This window comes from Diceros bicornis, chromosome 11 (genome assembly GCF_020826845.1).
Source record: "Diceros bicornis minor isolate mBicDic1 chromosome 11, mDicBic1.mat.cur, whole genome shotgun sequence".
In the NCBI taxonomy this organism is placed as follows: Eukaryota; Metazoa; Chordata; class Mammalia; order Perissodactyla; family Rhinocerotidae; genus Diceros; species Diceros bicornis.
In genome coordinates, this window is record NC_080750.1 from 44,938,007 (window position 1) to 44,960,956 (window position 22,950).

At 36.7% G+C, this 22,950-nt stretch overlaps 1 protein-coding gene across 1 annotated transcript in view; it reads left to right on the forward strand.

The window, feature by feature from the left end:
* Positions 1-22,950, forward strand: part of GLRB (glycine receptor beta) — an 87,464-nt gene that overhangs the window by 16,104 nt on the left and 48,410 nt on the right. The window lies entirely within an intron of this gene.

The following is a 22,950-nucleotide window of genomic DNA, read 5'->3' on the forward strand; positions in this document are numbered from 1 at the left end:
ATGATAAGGAAATAAAATTAATAATAACAAATTTAAAGTGAAATTAGTTGAATTAATACAGAGGAGGAAGAATTGGATTGAAATTCAGGAGAATTGGGTTCTAGTTCACTCTGTTACTAACTCATTGTGTGTACTCAGATAAGTCACTTTGGGCCTTAATGTCCTGATCTATAAAATGAAGGAACTAACAGTATGATTTATGAATTTCTCATGGTAATTGGGAAAAAAATATTATTCCAGAATTTTAATATATGGAAACACTGTTGTCTAGAGTCAGAAGACCTTGGTTCTATTCTAGAACAGATCACTTAATACATTTGTGACCTTGAATAATAAGCGATCATTTTACCTCGCCAGTCTTCAATCTTCTTTTTTTTTTTTTTGGTGAGGAAGATTGGCCCTGAGCTAACATCTGTTGCCAATCTTCCTCTTTTTGCTGAGGAAGATTAGCCCTGAGCTAACATCTGTGCCAATCTTCCTCTATTTTTTGTATGTGGGATGCTGCCATCCATCCCATGGCTTGATGAGTGGTGTGTAGGTCCACGCCTGGGATCCGAACCTGCGAACCCTGGGCTGCCTAAATGGAGCATGCAAACCTGACCATTACACTGGGCTGGTCCTGAAATAAGATTATTTCTTATCTGTAAAATGGAAATAATTTCAACCTAGTTTACAGAGCTTCTCTGATAGTATAATTTGAAGTTGTATGTGAAAGTGTTTCCTAAAGTGGATTACCTATGTTTATGGTATTAGAGTTTCTTTTAAAGGGCTCAGAGGGGTTTTTCATATTTTGTATTATTTTAGTTCTCATTCTTCTATCATTACTTAAGCTAATTTTTACAAATAGAAAACCTAATCATGGCAAAGATATCTAAGTCAACTTATGACATACAGCTTCTTCATCATCTCAGAATGTTAGGGCAGAGTTGGATGCAATACTTGTGGCACACCCTCTCTGTTCAAGAGTAGGTGCCATATGCTTGACACGTGACCTCATTTAATCCTCCCAGTGAATCTCTGCAGCAGGTAGCATCATTCACTCTTCATATATGAAGAACTTGTGTTGCGGAGAGTGTTTATGTAGCTTTCTTAAGGTCGTAAAGTTAGTGGTATTCTAGTTATCTGATCCACGTGGGCATTTTAGGCTAACTTTTTGGTCATACAGCACATTTCGTAGTCCATCCTGTTTATTTGGAAAATAAGAAAAATGGAGTCACAAGAGGTAAAATAGCTTTCCTAAGAGCACACCACTGACTACGAGCTGGGAGTAAAACAGGTCTTCTGATTCCTAGTTCAAAGCTTTTTATTAGCTTTTGTGCCACTATGTTTATATTTATTTAGTTATCCTCACCAATAAGAACACATTTTTCTTTCTCTTGATTTCACTTATCCTTTGTATATTTTTGTCATTTTTTCAAGGAACATATTAGGTTTACTTGTAGGCTTTTCCTGAGATTTAAGACTCATTGAAGTTCTTTCTAAATAACAGAATGTCACTTTCTGAGCACACAATCTTACAGTCTTCCTGTTCATAGATGTGTGTTCCACCACCTAAAAACTAGCCATTAGTTTGATTAATGATATTCAATTTGGATGTTAGTTACCAACAGAGCTTTGTAAATAAGAACTCATTCTAAGCTAGTATTGTCAGGAGAGAGTATATGATTTATTCCCTCTTCATACTGCATGTACTCATACAGTAAGCTCTACAAAGGCATATTTACAAAGGAAATGAAGTGCAAAACACTTGATTCTTGGGATCCGGCCCCACAGCATAGTGGTTAAAGTTTGGCGTGGTCTACTTCGGTGGCCTGGGTGCAGACCTACACTGCTTGTCAGCCATGCTGTGGCAGCAACAGCCATGCATACAAAATAGAGGAAGATTGGCAAAGATGTTAGCTCAGGGCCAGTCTTTCTCAGCAAAAAACAAGCAACCAAAACACTTGGTTCTCTTTGGCTGTGCTTTCAAGACATAAAAAGCAATAGACTAGTTCTTTAGAGATAGAAAAGTGAATTATCTTTTAATGACCATAATACATTTTGACACATGCGTTTACTCTCTCATATAGAATATTAAATAGAGACTTACCGTTTTAACTAATCAATAATTCCAATATCATCTTTTAGTTGCTTTGTGCAGTCTCTCTCTCTCTCCAGTAGGTATGTATGCAGGTGTTTGTGTCTGTCTATATGGGTGAGTACACACCATACATATATAATTAAACACAAAAGTTTTTGTGTGTGTTGTTTTAAACATTTTTGAAGTATGTGTACAGATAAGTGCACTAATCATGAGTTTCCAACTCAATAAGTGTTCACTTGGAACCATGTAAACAGCATCCAGATCTAGGAATAGAATATTATCCAAACCTTAGAAGCCACTTCATGTCTCTTCTAATTACTAACGACCTTCTCAAGGATTACCATACAGTAGATTAAATTTGCCTATTTTTGAACTGCATATAAATGGAATAATCCAGTAAATATCTTTTATGTGGCTTGCTTTGCTCATTACGTCTGTAATACTCATCCTCAATGTTCAATATGTAGCAATAGTTTATTCATTGTCATTGCTGCATAGTATTCCATTATATGAATTGCTACACTTTATTTTTCTATTCTACTGTTTGTAGATGTTTTGGTTGTTCCAAATAAACACATACACCAATAAAGACTTATCAAGAATGTAATAAGAACTTTTACAAATAATTGAAAAAAAGTCATACAACCTGATTGAAAATGACCAAAAGACAATAGCCAAAAGGCCAATAAGTATACGTAAAAGTGGTCAACTTCACCAGTCATCAAGAAAATGCAAATTAAAATCACAATGGGATACTATTACACATCCACCGGAATGGCTAAAATGAAAAAAGAAGGAAAATGCCAAGTGTTAATGAGAATATGAACAACTATAACTCCCACATACTGCTGGTGAAAGTTCAAATTGGCATAAACATTTGGTAAACCATTTGGCGGTACCTCCTAAAACTGAAAATTCATATATCTTATGACCCAGCCACTATTCCTGGGTGTAGACTCAACAGAAATGTGTACACATGTTTACCAAAAGACATGTACAAGAATGTTCGTAGAAGCACTATTTGTAATTACCAAAAACATAATTCATTTTGTGAGCTTGGATATGCTTTCTTGATTCAGAGGATTCAAAATTTTTCACACTAAAATAATATTTAGCATCACGTGGGTTGGAGAACTAGAACCTTACTAATATAGATTGAGTTGGCTAGGATAAGAATCACATGAAAAAGGAAAAATTGACATTTGAAGCTGTAATTAAAATTACCATGATAAATATTAACTCCTTTAAGTTATTTCTGGAAATATTGTGTATCTTCTTGCTTATCAAAGTTGGGTAGGTATAGTCAGTTCTGGAGTATCAATGGAATGGAAGAGAGTAGTCCTATAGGGAACTCTAAATAAAAGGTACACTCATTAGTATTTTGAGTGCATTTATAATATTATATTCTGGGATTTCACAACCCTTATGCAAATTTCCAACTTAGAGCAAACAGAAAATGCTCTCTTTCTGACCCTTAACTGACTTACTGACTGCTTCTCATTTCATGTTTTAAAATGACATTTAGTTCATTCAATTACTATTTCTTGAGCATCTACTATGTGCCAGACCCTGTCGTAGGTGTGGGGATGTAGCTGTGAACAAAACGAAGTCACTGCTGTCAAGAAGTTTAATACCAGTAGTAGACAGAACATAAACAGATAAACATGAATCTTTAATATGTTGGGTAGTGATCAGTGCTCTGGGGGAAAATAGAGCAGGATGAGGGGAATTGAGGGTATAGGAAGTTGCTCTTTTATGCATGTTGTTCAGGAAATATCTTTCTGTAAGACAAGATTTGAATAGCGAGTTGAAAGAAGTGAAAGTGAAAGCTATGGAGATTTCTAGAGGAACAATGTTTCAGAGAAAGGGACACCAAATACCAAAGTCCTGAGGCAGGTTTTATGTGTTCAAACAGCAGTATGGAGACGAGGAGCAGAGCGGATGATGGGAAGAGTGATAGGAGATAAGGTCAGAAAGCTTGTAATGCTAAATCATGCATGGCCTTGTAGGCCATTATAAGAATGATCCCCATATTTTGGGCCTGAGCAGAAAGAGTGAAGTTTTGATTTACTGAGATGTCTATCAAAGACTGCAGTAAGAGTAATAGGAGATGAGGGGAAGCCGGGAGGTTGGTTTTGGTCATGCTAAGTTTGGGGTACCCATTAGACGTTAAAGAAGAAATGTATGATAAGCTATTGAATATAGAGTCATTCTGGGGAATGATCTGGTCAGGAGGTACAAATTTGAGAGTTATAAATTAATGAACTGGATGATGCCCCTTAGAAAGTGACTTAAATAGAAAAGTAAAGATATCTGAGAAATGATTATTCAGGAATGAAGTTGAAGTAATGAGGAAGAACAGGCAAAGGAAAATGAGAAGGAGCAGCTAGTGAAGTAAGATCGGAATTAAAAGGGTCATGTCTTTTACTTGGAACTCAAGAAAAGCTAAGAAAATCTTTTAAGAAGGTGGTAGGGATCACCAATGTCAAGTATTGCTGTTAGATCAAGAGAGATGAGGGTTGAGAATTGGCTGTTGAATTTGACTACATTGTTGACCTTGACAAGACTTGTTTCTATAAATGGTGGTTGCAAAAGTCTTGCTGGATTGGGTTTAAAAGACATTAGAAAGAGAAGAGATGGAAACTGAAAATATTAAAATTCTTCTGAGGAATTTTGATGTAACAGGAAGTTGAGAAGTGGCTATAGTTGGAGCCGATGTAGGGTTAAGGGGAAGGTTATTATAGATGGGAGATAATAAAGCAATTTGTAAGCTAATGAGAAGATTCTAGTAGAGAGAGAAAGTTTATGATGCAAAACAGAGGAGACAGTTGCTGGAGTGATTCGACAATGGCAGAAACTCACAGACAAGTGGAAAATGTAACCTTGAGTAGCATGTTCATGTCTTTTTTTAGCTTTATGTCTTTTTTAGCTCATGTCTTTTTTAGCTTTATGAGGTTTACACTGATAGACAGAGGAAAATTAGATAAACAATTGTTTTGCTTAAAAGTCATAGTAAGGTGGGAAACACAAAGAGGAATTTCATCTGGTGTCAGCGTATGCCACCTGCTAATCTTGCCATTTATTCTGCACGAGGACACAGATTCAAGGCAAAATACCTTACTTAAAGGATTGTAAGAGTCAAAATCTGCTAATAGATAATGGAACATCAAGTATATTCCTCTTAAGTCTTCGTTATATAAGCATACAGGATCTGTAAAACCTGTGCAGGTTTTAATTGACTGATACCCCTATGACATGAGATAACTGGTTTTGGTTCATCGTTCTGTCTCCACGGGTTCAGAGGGTTAGTTTACAGAGCTTCAGATTGTTTTCTTTCCGTATACTTGTCTGTCTGTCTTTGGAGGCCTATTTCTAAGCAGTATTGCACAAATTACCTTTCAATAGTGTGTGAAATTTTAGGGAAAAATCCACCTGAACAGGGATAGTAAGTAAGACTTCCTTATGGATAGCAGGTAAAATTCTTACAGTGACCTTGCAGGGGAAGGAGTAGAATTTATAAGACATGAACTGCTAGTATCTCTTACATATTATTATAAACTCTTCATATCAGAAATGAAAATAGTTTTTAAAACAGAGGTTTTTTTTGAGCTCTTTATGTAGAAACGACCAATTGCAAATATTGATTCAACTATTAATTAGGACAAAGAACTTTTATATAATTAAAAAACCAAGTTATTAAAACTCTAATTGATAATGTTCATAATCTTAAGTCTTAACTCGTGTGAAAATTTTTAAATTTCTACATTAAAAATTCTGCCAAGAAGGGGCTGCTCTGTGGCTTAGTGGTTAAGTTCAGCCCACTCTGCTTTGGTGGCCCAGGTTCAGTTCCCAGGCATGGACCTACACCACTCAGCAGCCATGCTGTGGCGGCGACCCACATACAAAATAGAGGAAGATTGGCACAGATGTTAGCTCAGGGCAAATCTTCTTCAGCACAAAAAGAAAAAAAAAAGTCTGCCTAGCTATATTAATTCAAAATCACCTTCCGTATTTGCAAGTCTTTTGTCCTTATTTTATGTCCTGCCAGATTCCAAAATGGAAATGATAATTGATTATTTGATATTAAGGAACGTTTTAATTATCTTTAATTTTTAAGTAAATTTTACATTTACTTTTGTTACATAAGTAATCTGTAATCACTTATATTTTCTGTTAGATATGACCACTAAGGGCAGTTGAAAGTTAGGTTTGTATGTCAGGAAGTTGAAGTGGGATTCTTTCTGTCTCAGTTTTGGCTGAGGCCCCAATGGGCAAGAACAAAACAATGGATGGGAAGAACCCCCACACATCAAAGTTAGGAAACAGACCTCTTATGCAAGTCGTGCAAAAAAGATGGCTGAAACTAGCTTTGTAACCTTTAGCTCAGCATCTACCTGAGTGGTCTAAAAGGGTTAAGACTGAAAGGAACAAGTGGGAGAAATTCTTCAGAGGAAGTTGTGGGAGTGCTGTGGCATTTTCTGTACTCCCCGACACAGAGATGGGAGGAAAATGCTTCTTATTTTCAAACCTAGTGAGAGGTGAATTATGTCAGTCCCCTGTGTGCTGGGGGGCTCATGGTGGACTGGTATCTGACTCATACTGGAGAGTCGGTGGCTGTGACTGTTGGCTAGAGGAAGTAGGACAGAGAGAAGAGGGCTGCTGTGAGGTGGAAATACGTTTTCTATTTGTCAGGAGAAAGGATGCTTGAGTATTTACTGTGACTCAGATGTGGGTCACATGAGAGAGAGCTAGAGAGCAACAGTGAGAGCAAGAGTGAGCAAGAAAGTGCAGGCTTGAAGTTCAGAACAAAAGAACTTTGCCCAAAAGAGCCTAGGAGGGTGATGGAACCCCAATAGTACGAGCCTGTGAGGTGGGGACTGCAGAGTGCCCGGCGCTGAAGGTTGGAGTCAGGAGTTGCCAGCTGGAGAAAAGCCATGGCCATTTCATGGTGATTGAAATGAGAGGTTCTCGAAGAGGGAATTTTCAGAAACCCACAGAGATGTTTTTACGACAAGGAAGGAGATTAGTTTAAATTAACAAGGCAGGAGAACAGAGCAAAAGCAAGTCACGTCCCCAGCCCCAACGTGAGCTTCCCTGTCTGAGGAAGGCCTGGCTAGGGAGCGAGGGGGTTTCATTTTTGAATCAAGCTCAGAGTTTTAATCGTCATCTAGGACTGGGCATCTTAATTATGGAAGTGACAATTTTAGTGGGACTGAAAGGGCTGGGGAGTGGGGCGACTTTTTATTATCTGAGGGTGACTGAAAATATTATGGGATCCGCTGGAGAGCTCATCCAAGCAGAGTGGAAGTACTAGCTCACAGAGAAGGTCTAGATGGGTGTTGGGGGGAAAATAGAGTTTCTTTATAACTGAGTCCTCTAGATTCTAGCTCATTTAATAAAAAGTTACGTTCGTTTCCAAACAATGGTTGACAGGAACAAAAAAGGGTTGTCCTTCATTATCCCGATGCCACCACATTCATACTGCAAGGAAGCAGTTCATCTCTCAGAAGGACCTTCAGACTTGTTGCCTCTGTATCTTGTGGTGGGACTTTTGTTCAGGACACATATCGTTGTTCAGACGTGTGCCTGTGGATATTGTAATGAATATATAATTCAAAAGAGATACTTTTCTTGTCTCTATATTTCAAATAATTTTACACTTAAGAAATGCTGCAAAAAGAAGCTGCAGAGAGTAGTTAAAGCAGAAACAGCTTCATTCCTGGTGGTGGCGCTGTAGCAGTTTTCACGCAGTTCCTTAGGTTTCCTGGCAGCAGCAAAAGCCCCTTTATCCAAAGGCTCTGTAGTGTCCCTTTGAGAGATTTACTCTAAACGACTATGAAGCTTAAGTTATTTGTTTCAGTTCCCAATTTCTGCTCTGGCCTCTCTCTGCTTAATATCTTATTTTACAGTTTTGGTTTGTAGTAGCAAGGAAAACACTCCCTTCTACTAGTTTGGTACCATAAATTTCTAGAGAACAGCAGAATTAGAGTATTCATTTGGAAACTAAGATGTGTGAATTACAGTATGTGTATATGTAAGAAATCAGGATATTCTGCATATTTGCTTAACCAAACCACAAACTGATAACTTTCAACTGGTTTGGACTCAGTTTTTTTCTGACTAGTTGTCTTACTTTTGTAACATAGATTTCTCTTCCTCTGCCTATGACACAAGATAGGTTACTGTGAATTGATATATCACACAAGTATTAGGTAGTATGCTAAGTTCTTAAGTAGTCTAAGTTAATTCTGAAAACAGGCCTTTTATAAAGAAGTGATTTTCCAGGATTGTTAGCCCCATTTACAAATGAGCTAACCGAGGCACGGAGATTGTGTCCAAAGCCACGGTGCTAGCAAGCCGGGATTCAAACTCAGGTGGCCTGGCTCGAGAGTCACTGTGCTTAATCGCCAATGGTGCTTCTCAAGCCAGGGGGGCTACATATTTTTTCTATTAGATAAGGAGAGCTTGCCTTTGGTGTATGGTTTAGGAAGGCTCAAAATGATATGTTGACAATTTAAAAATTATTATAAAATCATATGGAAAAAATATATACAGCAATGATGTACAGTCTGAAAAATGATAAACATCTATGTACCCATTACCAGCCTAAGAATTAGAACATTGCTTTTTTTGTAATTTTAACTGCACAAGGCACAAATGCATGGATCTATAACAAATGTTTGCTTATAAATGACACAATTAGTATCTACGTCTTTTTTTATACAAGATTTTGATGAGCTGTTATACACTATGGCATCTAAATTTACCTACCTGATTTTTCTTCATTTTTTAAAAGTTAAGGTATAACTTACATTCAGTAAAGTAAATAAATCTTAAAGGTAAAGTTCAATGACTTTTTATGTATGTGTACACCCATGAATCTACCACTCGGACCAAGATATCTAGAAGATTTCTAGTACTTTAGAGATTGTCCACTGGTCATAGACCAGTCAATACCTCCTTCCAAATCGTAATCACTATTCTGATTTTTATCACCTTAGATTGGTTTTGCCTGTTCTTGACCTTCATATAAATGGATTCATAGTAACATGTACTCTTTTGTATCTGGCTTCTTTTGTTCAACATAGTATCTGTGAGTTTTCATCCATGTTGTTGGTGTGGCAGTAGTTCCTTCCTTTGCATTGCTGTGTAGTATTTAATTGTTTTGAATATACAACACGTTTGTCCATTTTATTGTCAAATGAAAAAATAAATCCAAACCTAGGTAAGGAGACTATTTGAAAACATTGTTGCGATAGGGAGAATGCTCCAACTTTAAGATCTATAAGCATCTCAAAGGTCAGGCAGAAAGGGCTTCTCTCTTATAGGAATAAATGAGGCTAGAAGGAACCAAGTGTGGGGAAGTGCAATGAGCCACTGGCATAAGTGGACAGTTTTCTTTGCTGTAAGCCAGTTCTTGGAGAAGTCTGTTAAGAAGGGTTTCTTGTACTTTCCAATGATTGCTTAACCTCAGGGGCAAGAGAAAATTGAGGGGCCTGTGAGGAAGAGAGAAGCCTAACTCACATTTGTTCAAGTTGATTTAACAGGCATCTAGTTTAGATTGGTCAGGGGCGACAAACAGTTCAGCTACTCATTTATGAGACAGAAAAGGGTTGTTGAGAGGGTCTGTGTCTGATTTCGTCATAGGTAAACAAGGGGTTATCTGTGAGTCTTATTCAGGTCATTTGGGGAAAGTTCTTTGCAGTAAGGTGCTTCCCAGAACACAAAAGAGTGACAATATTTCTTAACCATCCCAGGATTCTAGGAGCTCAGGTAAAGTTCAACTACAGTCATGCGTAACTTAACAACGGAGATTCATTCTGAGAAGTGTTACCGGGTTTTGTCACTTACACAAACCTAGATGGTGTAGCCTGCTACACCCTAGGCTATATGGTACTAATCTTATATTAGATTAATGGACTATCGTATATGTGTTTGCTGTTGACTGAAACGTCATTATGTGGTGCATGACTTGTTCATGAACATTCATGTTTCCACTTTGGGTTCATTATTTGGGTTCATTAAAAGTGTTGTGAACATTTTTATACATGTATTTTGGTGGACATAAGGATTTATATCTGTTGGGCATTTACCCAAGAATGAAATTTCTGTATCTTAGGGTCTCTGAATATTGAACTTTAGAAGACATGAACAGTTTTCCAACTACATTCCCATCATCAATGTATGAGAGTTCCAGTTGCTCCACATCCTCATCAAAACTTGATATTGTCAGCAGTCATTTTAATTTTAGCTATCTGGTGTGGGTATAATGATGTGGCATTGTGATTCTAATTTGCATTTCCCTGATGAGTAATGTTGTTAAGCACCTTTTTATACGTATATTCAACTTTTAGCTATCCTTTTTTGCGAAGTGCCTTTTAGAGTGTTTGCCCACTTTTTAAAAAAATTGTTTTCTTTTTCTTATTGATATATGGAAGTTCTTACACATTCTAGATGGGATTCTTCGTCAGATATATGTACTACAAATCTCTGTTCCAATCTTCATTATGCATTTTCACTTTCTTATCTTTGTCTTTTGATGAACTGAAGTCATTTTTAATGAAATCTGGTTTATTAATCTTTTATTGTTAATGCTTTTGTGTTTTATTTAAGAAATCTTTCTCTACACCAAGACCATGAAGGTAGTCTATTTTTTTTTCTAGAAGCTTTATTGTTTTATGTTTCACATTTCGTTCTATAATCTACTTCAGTTTATTTGTGTATCATGTGGGTAGAGTGAAGACTCATTTTTAAAAGAGGCATATCCAATCAATGCAGCACATTTATTGAAAAGGACTTCTGTAATCTACTAAATTGCAGTTGTACCTTAATTGTAAATCAGTTGCTTGCTTCTCTTTTCTGTCCCGCTGGTCTATTAACTGTTACCTTGTGCCAGTAACACACTCTCTTATTACTGTAGCTGAATGCCTGCATGAGCTCTAGCTTTGTTCTTCAGTGTCACCTTGGCCATTCTAGGTCCTTTGCATTTCTGTATGAATTTTAGAATCAGCTTATCCATTTTCATACTTATAGACACAAAATGCTGAGATTTGCACTGACATAGTGTGGACTCAGTTTTGTTTCTAATTTGTATTCAAACATTAACTAAAAAAGTAAACAAGGAAAAAAAATCACACATGGGGAAAAAAGGCAAAGCAAACAAATTGGGAATGAGGATATTTACCAGGACATTGGAATAACCACCTTTTCATCAACGTGGCTAGACCTGGGATAACGGTTATTTGAAACCATGTCAAAAACCATAGCACTGAATAGTAGTCTTTAGGGAATGGGAACTGGAGACTTTTTGATTCCTATCCTGGGGCCAATTGCTCCATGAATCAGGGGTTGAACTGCAAGAGGGCAGGTGTTTATGTATGTTTTGTTTGCTGGTATTTTTCCAGGGCTTAGGAAAATGCCTGGCTGTAGTAGGCACTCACTAAATATTTGTTGAAAACTGTATGTGTAGTATATTCAGAATGTGTAGTTCTATTTAAGTATGAGTTTCGTGATGGAGAAATAATTTCAACTCTTGCAAATTTACATTCAAGGAATATTTTCCCACCCAAAAAACAGTGTTAACAAAATACAGAAAATTACAGGTAATAGATGATATTAATCATGCCATTAATCATTTGGTAATAGTACTGGATACTGTATCATAATACCTTTGAAACATCTATTTCAAAATCAGTCACATTGATGAATTTTGGGTTACCTTTAAAGTTCTGAATTGTTTTAAATTCAGTGCAGTATATTACATTTTTTATTTTCTAGGTGCTCATGTAATTCTTACTTTTTGTCAAGTACACAAGAAGATTGTTCTGGATTATTAGCTTGAAACTTTTAAGGAGGAAACTAAATCTATCTGACTTGATTTTTCACTGCCAGCCATACAGCCCTGCCTATACTGCCATCTCCCTCCTTACAAAGAAGGAGCTCTCCTTCTCCCATCTAAAGCTGATTCTTTCACCCATGATTTAGATCTCATTGACTCCTATTTTTGGGGGAAATCTGGGATCAGGATTAACTTTTTTCAAATTTTTGCTCTCAACTGCACCTTTTATAATATATTCAGGTTTCCCATTACAGGCAAATATAAAGAAAAATGCCAGCATGTCTCTGAAACCCATGTGTCTCTCTAGTTGTCACTCTTTCTCTTTTTCTAGAGCCCATAAGGTCAAACTTTTCTTTTTTGGGGAGTAAAAAAAAAATAGATTTGTTTTATTAATTTTTGAAGTTGAAGTATTTAGGAATTATATCCAATGATGTTTAGTCCTGTTGATGTTTACTCTACCTTTTCATGTGCCAGATTATCCTTAGAAGAAAGCCAAGAAATTAAATTTTGTTTCCAAATATTAGCTATGCAAATAGTTTAAGTAGTCAGCCATTTGGCTCAGTAAAAAAAAAAGCAAACTAATTTGACTGATATTTTTCTATCTTAACTTGAGCAATAACAATTAAAACTTTATGTATACATACAGTATGGATTTTCTTTTGGAGGAGGTGGTCACTGGAAATTGTATTTAAAATTTTTTTTTATTTGCTGTAGTGAGAACACTTAACATGAGATCTACCCTCTTAACAGATTGTTAAGTGTAAAATACAGTATTGTTATCTATAGGCACAATGTTGTATAGCAGATCTCTGGAACATATTATTCATCTTGCATAACTGAAATTTTATACCTGTTGATTAGCAACTCTCCATTGCCCCCTCACTCTAGCCAACCACCATTTTTTTCTTTTCTTCTATGAGTTTGACTGTTTTAGATACCTCATATAGATGGAATTATGCCATATTTGTGCTTCTGTCACTGGCTTATTTCATTTAGCACAATGTCCTCTAAGTTCATTCATGTTGTTGCGTATTGCAGAATTTCCTTCTTTTTTGAGGCTAAATAGTATTCTGTTGTATGCATATACTACATTTTTTGTAGCCATTTGTCTGTCAATGTACATTTAGGTTGTTTCCACACTATGGCTATTGTGAATAGTCCTGAGAAGACCATGGGAGTGCAGATACAGGGAGGAGCTGGGGTTTATAGCCCATCCACTGTGGGCTGAGTGTGTGTGGTGGTGGGGAGTAGGGAGGGGGAGGAGGTGGTGTGAGTGCCACTTGTTCAAACTGCTGCTTTGTTCTCTGCAGTGCCCAGGGGACTAGTGTAGTGTATGCAGTGCCCCATCATTGCTCTGAGACAGGCGAGGGAGAAGCCAGTCCCTGGGGTAGCACTGAGATGTTAGATGTGCAGTTTGACTCTTTCCCAACTCAGGGAAAGGCTGGGAGCTGAGGGTTCCCTCTGGATGGTCTTGTGCTATGCTGTGTCTGGGCTAGCGATTATGGCAAGAGGACATCTCCACTTTTTTTTTTTTAATTATTTTATTGAGGTCATAATGATTTATAAATTGTGTAATTTCAGGTGTACATTATTATTTATCAGTTTCTGTGTAGACTGCATTGTGCTCGCCACCAATAGTCTGATTTTTATCTATCACCATATATATGTGCCCCTTTATCCCTTTCACTCACCCCCCAACCCACTTCCCCTCTGGTAACCACTAATCTATTCCCTTTATCCATGTGTTAGTTTATCTTCCACATATAAGTGAAATCATGTGGTGTTTGTCTTTCTCTGTCTGGCTTATTTTGCTTAACATCATACCCTCAAGGTCCATCCTTGTTGTTGTAAATGGGACAATTTTGTGTTTTTTATGGCTGAGTAGTATTCCATTGTATATATATACCACATCTTTATACATTCATCAGTTGATGGGCTTTTCCTACTGGTTTCACTGCAGCTGAGTGGGTGTAGAAGCCTCTCAACTAGTTTCTGGATTTCTGACAAAGGGAATTCATCCATGCGTTGCTATTAAGTCAGTATGTCCATGAGGAGGAGAGTCCAGAGCTTCCTATTACATCTTGCTGAAGTCACTCCCAGTTACACTTTTCAATAGATGTAGTCCTCATTCCATTTCCTCGCCTACTCTCACTATGCTGTGCACTCCAATCTGGCTTCTGCCTCTTTCTCAGCTGAAAAATAGCCGTTCATTTTGCTAAATCTCAGGGCGAGTTTTCATTCCTCACCTTAACCTCTCAGTGGCATTCGGTCCTGTTAACCAACCCTTCCGTAAGATACTCTTTTTTCTTGAGTTCTGTTGATACCGCACACTTCTCGATTTCCTCCTTCCTCGTGGGCAGTTTATTCTTTGTCTTCATTGTTGGCTTATCTTCCTCCATCTGCTCGTTAAATATCGGAGTTCCTCATGTTTCAATTCCATGTCCTTTTCTCACTGTAAACTCTCTTTTCTAACAAGTGATTTACCTGACCATTAGAATCATCTGAGGAGCTTTTAAAATCCTGATGCCTGGTCCTCACCCCAAATTACTTAAATCAGGAGGGGGGTGGTGGGGCTGGGCATCAGTAGTTTTCAGAGCTCTTCAGATGATTCCAAGGTATAGCCAAAGCTGAGAACCACTAGACAAATTCATCTGAACCCACAGCTTTAAATACTACTTTTATGTCAGAATAATCAACACGTGTGTTTGATTCTTAAATGCATAATCAGCACATGGAGCTGTGAATGACACATAGTAAATGCTCAAGAACTTTCTTAAATGAATTCAGGAATGACTAAAGTAAAAGAAGTTTAGCATATTGGTAGTTGCATGATTGGTTAAGCTTTTGTTGTTCTTTAAGGAATCTTATTATTTAGTTGATGTTGTAGGTTGAGTTCTCTTAGAGACAGACTCTGAGATGAAAATTTACGTGCAGAAAGGGATTGCTTTTGGAACAAGACCTCTTAGGAGTGAGAAAAGCAGGTTCAGACACAAGAACAATGGAGTTGCAACTGAGGCATTAGTTGATGCCCCGGGGAACTCTGAAGCTGGGATGGCCTTTCAGAGTTATCTCAATTAGTAGAAAGGGACTTGGAGACCTTTATATCCCCATATCAAAGTCTCTGGATGTGGGTCGCCTCCGGGGCAAGACAGCCTTCCACTGGAGGCGATTCCAGAAGAGATGCAGCTCAGAACCTTAAGCAGCCAACATTCCTGGCAGCCGCCTCAGTTCTGAAGGGGCATCTGGGGGATGCAGCACCACAGCACCCACTATAGGTAGAGCTGCATTATCACCTGAATGGGATCTTAGAGATCACCGTATCTAAACCTTTGATTTAAAGGTGAGTATACTGAGGTTCAGAGAGAGTAAAAGATTTGCCCAATATCATGTGGGAATCTTACAGTCTCTCTGGGGCTAGAACGTGAGTCTCTTGACTCTTAGACAAGTGTTTCTTCAATTATACTCACACTTAACTCAACTTTATTATGTGTGTGTGAATGTGGGGTTTATCTTATTACCATTTCTATTAGGCCAGAAAGGAAACATTTTATATTTATGCTATGTATGGAAAATTGAGAAAAGATAAGCACTGTTCCAGTTATAGTCAGTAGCAGAGTTAGAGGTATAACTATGGATCCTTATTTGCTGGGCCAGGATGTAATACTATTTCTTTATAATATGGAAAGTAATTGCACAGTAAACATTTTTTTTGAATTGAGGTTTACTTCCTTGTGTCATGAGGTTTGTATAAAATTAGTAAATCAATGACAAGTAGTGAGAATGTATAGTGTTTTACACTGTTTGAGAAACATACCATATAAATAGAAGAGACTTATAGTATTCCTAAGATGGGTGATCTCACATGTGGTGTGAAGTTGAAAAAGACCATAGCCTTTGATGAGATTTGGAAATTGCTAGTATCAAAAATCCAGCCTCTCTCCAAATAGATGTTTGTACTTTGTGAAAAATATTTTTCTTTGAGCCATGGATGATGTAATTGCATAGTGAAGATAGACAAGATTTGAAAATGTTTCCATGGGATCTAACAGTTCCTTAAGCCCAATTGGAGGATAAATAAAATGAATGTTGTGGAACACTGTTCTTAATTATGATTCTTGGCCTGTTATAACATGACAGCCTTTGCCACACACATACACATATACCCATAAACACATTCTTTTCAAATAAATATAAACTAATTAAACTCACCTAATCTTGTAGAAGATATCGCTCACTGTATTCATAAGCCTTCTGTTCACACTTTAATCTGGGAAAACAGAATGGAAAGTAAATACAGAAGCTGTCAAGAGGTGATAAATTATACTATAGTTAGGCAAATATGGAACAAATAAAAATACTCTATAATAATTCCATAATCATCTGGATTCATAAATAACTACTGACTTAAGTTATTACCTGAATGTATAAAGTGTTTGTCTTTGTATGTCTAGCTGTCTGATTATCCAACTAAAAATTCTTCTATATAGAGGAAGATGGAATGCTGACTTTTCAGTAAGTTGATACGTACAGACTTGTAGCAGTCTTTTCATAGTCCCCAGCCTTACCATATGATCAAAATGTCAGTTCTATGTGATTGTATACGGAGTATGCCTCCAGTTAAGGCTGGGGATTTTGGAATAAAAGCGAGTGTGATTGCCTCTCCTGAATCTTTCAGCTTCTTCTCTGTTCCTTTTTTTTTTTCTTGGACTTGATTTTTTAGAGCAGTTTTAGATTCACAGCAAAATTGAGAGGAAGTTACAGAGATTTCCCATATACTCTCTGCCCCTACAATGGCATAGCCTCCCCCATTATCAACATCCCCCACCAGAATGGTGCATTTGTTACAACTGATGAACCTACATTGACACATTGTAATCACCCAAAATCTATAGTTTACTTAGGATTCATTCTTTTTTTTTTTTTTTTTTTTTTTTTTGCTGAGGAAGATTCACCCTGAGCTAACATCTGCTCCCAATCTTCCTCTTTTTGTATGTGGGCCGCTGCCACAGCATGGCCACTGACAGACAAGTGATGTAGGTCTGCTCCCGGGAACCAAAACTTGGCCGCCGAAGCTGAGCATGCCAAACTTAACCACTAGGCAACTGGGGCTGGCCCTAGGATTCATTCTTCATGTTGAACATTCTATGGATTTGGACAAATGTATAATGACATGTATCCATCATTGTAGTATCGTACAGAGTATTTCACTGCCCTAAAAATCCTCTGTGCTCCATGTCTTTATCTCTCCCCTCCACCTTCAAACCCTGGCAACCACTGGTATTTTTAGTCTCCATAGTTTTGCATTTTCCAGAATTTCATATAATTGGAACTATACAGTATGTAGCATTTTCAAACTGGCTTCTTTCACTTAGAAATACATATTTCAGTTTCCTCCATGTCTTTTCATGGCTTGGTAAGTCATTTCTTCTTAATGCTGAATAATATCCCACTGTCTGGATATACCACAGTTTATCCATTCACCTTTTGAAGGACATCTTGGTTGCTTCCAAGTTTTGGCAATTATGTATAAAGCTGCTATAAACATCCATGCACAGGTTTTTGTGTGGACATAAGTTTTCACTTCCTTTGGGTAAATACCATGGAGCACTATTACTGGATCATATAGTAAGAGTCTATTTCATTTTGTAAGAAACTGCTACTGTCTTCCAAAGTGACTGTGCCATTTTTGCATTCTTATCAGCAATGAATGAGAGTTCCTATTGTTCCACATTCTTGCCAGCGTTTGGTGTTGTCAGTGTCCTGATTTTGGCCATTCTAATAGATGTGTAATGGTATCTCATTTTTGTTTTAATTTGCATTTCCCTGATGATGTATGATGTGGAGCATCTTTTCATATGTTTATTTGCCATCCATATATTTTCTTTGGTGATGTGTCTGTTACAGTCTTTGGCCCTCTCCTCTTTTTTTTTCCTCAAATAAACTTTTCATTTTAGAACAGTTTTAGATTTATAGAAAAATTGCCAAAATAGTACAGAGTTCTCAATACCCTGCACCTAGTTTCTCTATTATTAACATCTTATATTAGTATGGTACATTTTTTACAATGAAAGAACCAAGATTGATACATTGTTAACTAAAGTCCATACCTTATTCAGATTTTCTTAATTTTTTACCTACTTTTTTTTCTGCTCCAGGATCCCATTCAGGATAGTACATTACATGTAGTCCTCATGTCTCCTTAGGCTCCTCTTGGCTGTGACAGTTTCTCAGATTTTTTCTTTTTCCCCCCTGACCATGAGAGTTTTGAGGAGTACTGGTCAGGTATTTTGTAGAATGTCACTCCATTGGGATTTGTCTGACTTTTTTCATGATTAGACTGAGATTATGTGTTTTTTGGAGGAATAACACAGGTTTAAAAATGTCATTCTCATCACATTATATTAAAGGTACATAGAGTCAACATGACATCACTATAGAGGTTAACCTTAATCACCTGGCTGAGGTTGTACTTGTCAGGTTTCTCCACTGTAAAAATTACTCTTTTTTCTCCCTTTCCTTACTGTACTTTTTTGGAAGGAAGTCACTAAGCACAGCTCCACACTAAGGATCAGGGAGTTATGCTCTGTCAATTTGAGAGCAGAGGGTCTACACCAATTATTTAGAATTCTGCGTAGAAGATTTGTCTGTTCTCTACCATTTATTTATTTATTCAATCATTTATATCTGTATGGACTCATGGATTTTTATTTTATACTTTGTATTGTAACCCAATACTCCTTTATTTTATTGTTCAAACCATTCTAGATTTGGCCATGGGAGCTCTTTCAGTTGGTTCCTGTTCGCTTTGACATAGTCTCATTATTTAATTATTTTTTTAGCATACTTTCTGTTAATTATAAGATACCTGCTCTTTTTGTTTTATTTTAATCTTTTCTTATCTCACTTTAGATGAGGATAACAGCATTTGTTTCCATGAAGGAAGGTTTCTTAACCCGTGGACCACAGGTCCAGGAAACCTCAGTGTTGCAAACTTGATGTGCGTTTTTTCAGGGAAGAACATAGCTTTTATCAGATTCTCAGTGGTTTCTGTAACTTAAAAAAGAGGTAAAGAATCACTGCCCTGGACTAAAGAGGAGAAATAATACATCCTACACATTTTACATACATTGCTCTTTCCTTGCTGCCTTGTGCTTTCTTCAGTTCATATCCAGCTGAAGGCTTGGCAGCTCTCACACCAAGATTACTCATGCTGGTATATGCCATTCAGGTCTGAGAAGACCTTTGACCATTGTTGTTGCGTTTATAACTTTATGGAAATATAAAACAATCCGTTTGGACTCAGATTCCTGGTGTGAGGGAGAAGATTAAGACAATATGCTCATACACACCAGTTTTGAAATGGAACTGTGCAGTGTGGTCACTAAAGGGTCATGTAAAAATAAGAACGTTCTACAGTTAATGGAAAACTGAGCATCCCCCTTTGGAAAGAAATTTCTGAATTTTTTCTTTAGTGTTGGAAAACATTACATCATCTAGCTATACAGCCTGATACATTCCTTGCATAACTTTACATATTAGTAATGACATCAGTTGAAGTTTAGGCAAGGGAACAAAAGAAGACTGGTTGTAAAAAGGCTTTTGATATAAAACATTATTTTCTCTAGTCATTTGATCACTTTGCCTGAGTAGAGTAAGTTATTTTCTTAAATTAATATCATATTTCCATGAAATAAATCTTGTTTTGTAATACTATCAGAATTGTTGATAGATTTCTTGAAATAAAACAAAATGGCATAGTCAAATGGACAAAACATTGGAATGAGATTCAGAATATGAAAACTCTAATAATGAAATAGGCATGAAGTGTGTAACCTAATTAAAATCATTTAACTCTTCTTATTTCTGCATATTTTCTATAAATAATACTAGTCACTTTCCAAATTGTAAGGTTATATATAATAAAGTGCAGACATAGGAAAATAAGCACATACAAATTGTTTCAACTCTTTCAAAGAAAGTGGCATGGCTATCTAGGCTCTTAAAATATATTTTAATGTGTAGAAATGACTTCAATGTTATTTTACTATTGACTGAGCTAACAAAATGATTTCTATATTTTTTTTAGGTAGGAAAAAAAATCCCTGAATTTATGCATGTGGATATAAACCACATGAGATTTCACTTAAATTTAAAAATGTCTTTGAATTCCTAATATAAAGAAAGTGAAGTGTTGATTAAAAATTCATATCAGGTTACCTACAGCAGGGCCATGAAAATATATATTGACACAAATAATAAAAGAAAAGGGGCTATAACATATTTGATATAGTCCTCTTTTTATTTCAAGAGATTTTAGTCAACCTACATTGAGTTTTTTTCGTTGTTAACAAATAAGAGTTTTTTTTTAACTATGGAGAGAAACACAGGCATTTGGAGATGGCCAGAAGAAAGAGTGACATGGAGAAGTTGTAGAAAGGGCAAATTCATATTTTCCAGGACTAATGAATTTAAAAGACGAATAGAACCTAAGATGTAATGTTTTGTATATATATGATATATATATATATATATCCTAAAGCAATATATGAATGGATAAGAAGATAGGTAATATTTTGCTTCCATTATGGCAGGCAATAACTAGGAATTGGGATTCCTAGGTTTCATTCTTCACTTTCCCGCCTTTTTGTCTCCTAGGAAAATCTCTTAAGCTTGCTGTGTCTTAGTTTCTGCCTCTACCATGTACTCTGTTGCTCCATTTACTCACCAACTGCTCACTCTTCTACCCGTCTAGTTTTTCTCTGTCTCTCCACTGAAAAACTGCTCTCTGTGTGGTTAAGTTCTCTCCTATTTAACCAAGTGAGTTTGATTATCAAATGAAAGAATGTAATGGACATGGTGGTTGATTTTCCAACATCCATTCCATACCAGGTCTGAGCCAATCATAATTGTTTCTTCCTGCTTGCCAGTGATTGGTTCGGCAGTAACCAATGCTGGGAAGCTTCTGAGGGAAAAACAAGTCCTTTCTCCTAAGAGGACTCCTCAGGAAGAAATGCTCTTCTTCCTCTGGAAATGATGTGTGGAACTGCTACTTCTATAGCGCACGCAGTCACCCTGAGGTTGAAGTCAACTTAGAAGAGCTGGCACAGGGAAAGTGCTTGAGGCAATGTGTGTTTACTACTCTACAAGCAGTGTAGGGAATTATAGAAATACAGAAGCCATGATTCCCTCAAGAATTGTACTGTCTGCATTCAATCTAGTTGATAATACACACATAGGTATGAAAAAAAGCTACAAAATAATTGCCAAACTGTAGATTTATCTGTGTTCATTAGAATAAGCTGGGATGATTGAGGCAAGATTGTAGAAAGCCAATCTTAAAGGACAGGTTGGGATTAGATTAGTCCAATGAGGAGTGGAAATTATAATATTTCAAGAAGGGTGACTGGTTCTGAACCAGTGAAAGGAGGAAGGACAAAATTTGGTAGTGAGTTAGAAAGGCTAGAAAATGAGTTTGATTGACAGAGCTTACAGATGTAAGTGAATACGCAAAAGAATGGTGAGATTTAAGAGCTTATATACCATCTTAATAGGGGAAAGATAGGAGGGATGTAGGTCTTTTAAGGGACAGTCGATGATTTTTAGGAAAAATGAGTGGGCCTTTAGAAGAATAGATGGGACGTATAATAGTTTGTGACAAAGTGTCTGGGTATGGTGTTCACTTCCAGTGTCCTCTCCTGTGATGAGGGTCAATCTTCCCTAGTTGATGAAACTCCCTGGGAGGGGATTTATGACAACCAAATTCCTTCTGGAGGATCAGTCTTTAGGCAGATGAGAAGAGTTCAGAGAAAGCCTCTCCCTGTGTTTGCTGTTTTTCAAGTGCCTTTAGCTCAAAATAATCCTTATGCCAAAGAGGCATATTGTAGGGTGACATATTCTTCCACCCTTCACAGTTGGAAGAAAAAAATCAGGCTGGAAAGTTCTCTACTACAAAAATTAGTGTTAACTGTCTTTATGTTGTCTGGTCATTTCATTGCTAGAGGGAATGTACTCATGAAGGGTTTTATATCAAGAGACACAATAATAGCAGTCCTTAATTGATCCAAGAGTATTTTGTAATCAATCAGTTCTATTTTCCTCCTTTGAGTGAGAAAACTTGTAGATGTGTTTGAATACTAATTTGCATTCCAATATCCAATTTTCCCACGTACCCTCATTCTCTTTAGAATTTTCTGTCTTTTGATAAGAGATGAAATTGCCTCTGAGGAGGTTATGATTTCACCTGCAATGAAATGGAAAATCATTCCCCAGGTCCCTGCAGCTGTGACTTGGAGCCGATAAGGCCATGGGAAGCAATTTTAAAAAATCTATATAATCTCCTGTACCTTTGGGAGGTTTTACTAATTGATTTTCATTTTTTCCTTTAATGTTTTGGACTCTGTATGATATCTACTTGAAAACGTTGTCTATCAATTGATAGTATTTTTAGATTTTTCATAAATTTCTTAATATCTGTCATATTTCACCCTAGTGGTTATATCTTATCAGCAGATTGTATGATAATTAACTCAGAATAGAATTGCCTGATATGTAAAAGCTGGGATTTCAAAACAGAGCCATGCCCATTACATCTAAGCTTGCTTCATATAAATTCATATCATTTATGAAATCAATACTTTTACCATACCAATACAGAATAGACAGTGGTAGATGCTCCAAGTATAGTTTTAATCTTCCTTGTGATTGTCATGGATTTTTTTTGTATAGGAAAATGATTATATGATAAGACTTTGTGGGTGGTAAAACAAACCCAAACAAACAGCAAACAACAAAACACTTTCCATTGGCTTCCAAGGAAGTGGGTTTTTTTTTTAAGTGCTCTCAGGCAACTACCAATTTAGTCACGATTCATTGTTCAAAGTTAATTAAAATAGAAAAATACAGCAGTTTTTCCTCTTTTTTGATGGTTGACAGCAAATATGTATGTTTGTCTATATATATGCTATAGAAGCAAGAGGTAGTTGATCTCATAGCTCTAGAGAGTATTTTCCTTGTTTAATTGACCTGATAA